General features: G+C 55.5%; 1 protein-coding gene across 1 annotated transcript in view; it reads right to left on the bottom strand.

The window, feature by feature from the left end:
* The window catches only part of CNTN2 (contactin 2), a 64,614-nt gene extending 63,618 nt beyond the window's left edge, over positions 1-996 (bottom strand). Inside the window, exon 1 of the mRNA XM_019513966.1 lies at positions 793-996. The gene's annotated coding sequence lies outside the window, so the exon portion shown is untranslated. The remainder of the gene's footprint in view (positions 1-792) is intronic.
* Positions 997-5,578: the final 4,582 nt, after the last annotated feature.

The raw sequence follows: 5,578 nt of genomic DNA, 5'->3' as shown, positions 1-5,578 counted from the left end.
GGAAACCGGAGCCCGGGGCCGGATCCGGAGCCCGGCAGGCCGCAAAACCCGGAAACCGGAGCCACCCTCAGCACACGCCGAGCAGCCCGAACTTCTGCTCTCCACCTGAGAGCTGCAGTCCTAATTAGGAGCAGAGACAGGAGAAGCAGTTGACAGCTGCGGTGGCTCTGATCCTCTCTCCCTGCAGTGGGGAAACCAAAATCCCCATGCTCGTCTGCCTGCACCCTGCTGCCCTGGGTCTCTCCCAGCCTCGGGGGAAACCCAGCAGTGTTGTTGTAGGAGTGGGGAAGAGGCAGGCTGGCACAACCCTCTGTATGGTAGCTACCCTTTAGCGAGAAATTTGGGGCTCTCCATCACCATGAAGTGCCCCCACACGCCGTGCAACACCGTAGGCTGACAGCACGACTGCAAAAACCCACTGCCCCTTCACAGTTCTGCTCGTGGTTAATACCAGCATCCAGGTGCTCTCGTCTTCAGCCACAAGTGAGACGTTCCCGGACACCCCACCCCACCCCACGCCGCGCCCAGCCCCTTTCCAGCACAGCAAGAGCTTGCAAGACGACAGCTAAAGGGACAAAACCCATCTTGCATCGCTGCCTACACCATCCCTTCCCCGTGCTAGAGGGCAGGCGGCCGGTTCCCCAAATGGTACCCCCAATGCCATGTTCCTAAGGCAAGCTGAACACTGTTGGAGGTGACTGAAAGTTAACACTGATGCTTCCTTGCCATCCAGATAGCCCTTCACTCCTGTTCCCGAATTGAGGCTTGGAGAAGCAGAGGGAGACCACTTACCTGGGCCTGGATTGACACGTGCGCGTGCACGCCCGGGGCGAGCGCCTGTGCAGGGGAAAGCCTGGCGTCCTTGCTGCTGAAACAACCTTCCCGTCGCTGCCTGTCCTCCGCCTCCCCCAGGCAAGTCCTTCCCAGGCACTGCCGCTTGCCTGTGTGTGGATGTGTGTGCGCCCAGAGCCACTGCAGCATCTCTGCATTAGGATGTGCTCCTCCCTCTCCCTCCCTCCCCTGCGCGCTCCCTCGCTCGCTGGCTTTCAACCACCACTCGGGGTCCCTGGAGAGAGGGTTTTTTTTTTTGCTCTCTGCCTTTACCTCATTTGCCACAGTCCAAGGACCAGTCAGAGAGGGAGAGCGACTTGCAGCATCATACATAATTCATGCTCCTTCCTGAGCCTGGGCTGCTGCTGCTCTCACCAGCTTCAAACACAACCACCCCCAGATTGGACTGATTTGCCTGGGGACCCACCCCATCCTCAGTGCAGAAGGATTCAAGGAGGGCATCCCTGCGGGCCTGAGCTGGGAGAGGGCGGGCCCGGGCCAGCCAGGCAGGGAGGGGAACAGGAGCTCGGCACACAAGGCTTGAGCTGTGCTAAGTGCATCCCTGTTTCATGCAGACAGTGGAACTTGCTCTTGGTGTCATCCCGAGACACCCCGACAAGCTCAGGGAGCCTTGATTTTTTTTTTTTTAGTAACGGCACTTAGCAGCGTGGTTGGGGTGGGCAGGGAGCTCTGTGCACATCTAAAATGGGTGTGTGGGGGGAATAATTCAGAGCCAGATTATATGGGGGCATTCCAGCTCAGCCCCGTTATGGAGGGAGAGCCGGTCTCTCGAGTGTGGAGCTCGTTGCAAGCTGTCGCCCAGAGTCCGCAGGGTGCTGGGATTCAGGCTCCTGGAAAGGGTGTAGTTGCCTGTGGGGACTGGGAATCCCTGTGCCATCCAAAGTGAGTGCCCTGTGGTTCTGGTAACGAGAGCCTAGCTGATGGGCATTCTTGTAAGTTAGTTGCATCGAGGCTTATTTCTTCCCCTGCCATCCTGGTCCTATCTGAGCACCTCCCAGGTAGGACAGGATTTATTCACATGCTAGGATGAGCAAGTGGGGTATGACCACTCTCTGTGCTTTGATGGAGGACTGAGACGTGAGGGGGCTGTGCAACGTGCCCAGGGCCGTGCAGGGAGTCTGTGGCAGAGCCGGGGTGGAATTCCAGTCTCCTGTTTGCAGTGTGGCACTTTCCAGCAAAAGCCCTTCCTTGTTTTTTTTGTGGAGAGAAGATGAGAAGTTTATTGAGGCTGTCTGTGAAATGTGGCAGGGATGCTGACCTAATAACAGAGTGACTTCATGACACCCTGAGGTCACCATGAGCCCAGGGTAAGGGAGAGTTAGGGACGTGGAGCTTCCCAGTGATCTGTGTGCAGCTTCACTGGCTGGACTAAAACTCAGAGCCTCTTCTTCTTCCTGCTGGCAACCACAGGTACCTCTCGTCCTCTCCCAATCTGAAATGAAATGAAGCCCAACTAATCTAAGATCAATCCGTGTGGATTCCCGTGTAGGTGTGGGTACGTGAGAGGGCCTCTGTGCGTGCAGTCACTACCTGCAGGTACTGAACTAACCTATATCCTCATTTCTTTGGCGAGTTTCCTACCTGGCTACTATAGTTCATATTCAGATACACCACAGCTAGGGTGGTGTTTCCTACATGCCTGCATGTACCCACGGACATGCACATACTGCCAATGGCTAGAGCAGAGTTAGATCTGCTCGCACCTACTCTGAGCTTGCATTACGACTTTCCCATGCTCATGGAGGACCCTAAAAGCCTCTGTTTCACCAGTGAGCAAGTGCTGCACAGAAAGCAAGGCAAGGCTGCCCACCTCCCTTTTCCCCCTGGAGAGGCCACCTCTATGGTCAGACTCCTCTGCTCATCCCATCCTGCTGGGACTGCCCAGATGGGGTTGTGGTAGGTTGTATGCTGAGCCTGTTTGTCCCTGGAGGACTAGCTTCAGATCCGGCATGCCTCTCCTCCCCAGACAGCTGCTAAGTTGGCACTGTCACCACAAGGAATGTTTTAACCTTGGCTTGGCCTCCTGTGCACCCTCTAGGGCTAATTAACACATCCTGTTGTTTGCTGCAGACATGCAGTGCAACTGGATGCTGCTCCCAGATAGGGACTCTTAAGTGGTGTCCACTGGACACGCTAGGCGCTGATGGACGGGGTGTCAGCGCATGGCAAGCAACAGCACAAGGTGGCTAATCAAACCGTGTCCTATTTGGACTCCGCATTGCTGGGTGGGGAGCGGGACGTGAGGGCGGGCTGCAAAGACAGCCATCGCTTTCTGTCCCTTCCATCTGGCCACACGCTGACTCCAGGGTAAGCTCATCAATAATGTAAGGAGATCAATGGACATGGGCTTGGGTCTGTCCACACATTAATGGCCTGCAATTACAGAGGAGTAATTAATGAATTAGCGTCCCTGTATTGATTGGCAAGGCTCCAGAAGGCCAGATTCCTCTGGTTGGGCAGGAGCGGGAAGGAGGAAGTATTGCTTGCAGCTGGGCAGCTTCTTTCTCATAGATGAAGCAGTCGGTGACAAAACACGTGTGCGTTCGTTCTGCGCCACACCCCTCCTCTCACGTGTCTGTCTGATCTCCTGTCCTGCCAATCGCCGCAGCACTTTGGCTGATTTGCAGCTGGGAATTTCATAGGTCACCTGTATGCGCTCTGATGAGAGGTGAAACCCAGGTGTGTTTCTCTGTTCTCCACCTCTCCCTCTAGTAGTCACTATGCTTGTGTGAGCAAGGCGGGAGGGTACTGCACTAGGACTTGGAAGATCCTGGGTTCAACTCCCAGCTCTCTTGTTAGCACACTGTGTCCATGCCTCAGTTTCTCCATCTGTAAAATGGGAGCAATGCCACTGACCTTCTTTGTAGTGTGGTTTGAACAGCCCGGTAGAAGAGCTTGAGGTTATTACAACAACGTCAGAGGCCTATGTAGGATAGAAACTCCCTTGGCACTTTTATGGGTGTTGAACCTGCCCCCCCCACCCCCGGTCCCTGCTGCAGTCTGACATGGGGGTCTTACATGCCTCCTGATCTTTAAGCATCATTGATGGATTCAAACAGATGCGAGATCCTTCTCCCCTGGCTGTAAACCTGTGTGTGCAGGGTAGCTGTGCGCCACTGAACCGTGTCTCGTTGGCGTATTAGGTTCTGAACAAGCTTTTGGGAATCCTTCAGGCTACAGGTTGCCACTGCCCATGAGGAGGGACCCCAGCGAAACAGTGCTGCCGTACCGTTGTTCTGAGGGCCTAACAGAGCTGCACGTTCATCTCCGCAGCAGGCAGGGAGAGACGGGCAATCTGGACTCAGTGCAAATCTCTGAACTTGGTTGGGGCATGTTGGCGGGGGCTGGGGGGCCTGCAGCAGTAATCTGGCACTCTCTGGAGTCTGTGACCCTTGGGATGTGGAGGGCCACTTGCTTTCTTTGCTTTCAGTCACTGGAAACATCTGGGGGAGGTGTCCGTTATCCGTGTAGCTCCGTGAGGTAACATGGTGCATCTCAGTTGCATGGCTCCAGGGCAGCCGTTGATGCCAGATGAGACTTGGACCCTGCAGTGTGGTCACCCGCAAATCTTCCCCCTGCAAGGAGAACAAGCACGCTTGAAGCCGGCCAAAAAGCAGGCCTAGGGTTGTGTCCCACCCAGCAGGCACAGCTCCGGGAAGAAGGGCTTAGCAGGATGTTGGAGGGCAAGGGACTCGCTGCCCACTGCCTCCCAGGAGAGAGGGCTGAAGGGGATGTTCACAACCAGGGTAGCCCAGATCCTCAGTTACACTGAAAGGCAGTTTGCTCCATGCTTCCTGCGGGAGGGCAAGAGCCTGGAGCTGACCCCACAGGCCCTGCACCCCTGAGTACGCACGCAGGCACAGCGAAGGAATTTGGCCACGCACAAGATTTTGCTGCTCAGCCATTGTGTTTTTGCTGCAGGGGACAGAACAGTGTGGCTAGATAGCAATCAGCTTCCCTGGGGATGCTAGCCTAACCCTCAACAAAAGGCCATTGATTACCAGGAAAGGAAGGACCCGCCTGAAGGAAATCCAGGCAGTCTGCCTGGATGCAAAGGGCATTTGAAGCATGCAGCGCACTGCCAAGGGCAGCCAGGAAGGTGGGGGTGTTGGAGAGGAAGGGAGAGATGGGGGGTCTGTTTCCTGGCTGGATTTCATTGCTGAGGATGGGGGGACAGAGGTGGGTGGGGAGGGGGAAGGTTGTTGTGTGTGATTTTTTTCTTTTCTTTTTTTCCTGTGCTGTATGTGGAGGAGAAGCTTTCATCTAGCTGTAAGCCAGACCTTCGGGGTACAGACAGAAGAGCCTGGGTCTGCTCCTCCTGTCTATCTAGTTTCCTGTGTTGGGCCCGCTGCAGTGGTGTAGGATCCCTTACTTTGCAGGGGGGGTGTCATAATCCTCTGGATGGGTGTTTATCCTCCCATTTCAGAGCAGGTGAACTGCAGAGGACACAGCTTCCTCATCCGGCTTTTCTCTGAGTGCAGGAGAGGAAACTGGTGGGACTGTCAGGATAACGAAAGCAGCAGGGGCTGGGGGTGGCTGTGACGCCTTTGCTATTGCCTCTCTGCACAGCGGAGACTGGCCAGTAATGGGAAATAGATGGATGCCTCCATTCCACCAAAGAGGGTGATTAAGGCGGTCTGCTGGCATTGATCCAGACCCTAGGGGCGAGAGTCGGTGGAGGTCGGAGAAGAAGTGGCTGCACTTATCTTGCCACAAAGAGCGATCA

This window comes from Gavialis gangeticus, unplaced genomic scaffold (genome assembly GCF_001723915.1).
Source record: "Gavialis gangeticus isolate Ggan-Ray unplaced genomic scaffold, GavGan_comp1, whole genome shotgun sequence".
Classification (NCBI taxonomy): domain Eukaryota; kingdom Metazoa; phylum Chordata; order Crocodylia; family Gavialidae; genus Gavialis; species Gavialis gangeticus.
The sequence above is the reverse complement of the archived record's forward strand: the minus strand, read 5'-3'. Positions and strand labels throughout refer to the sequence as shown.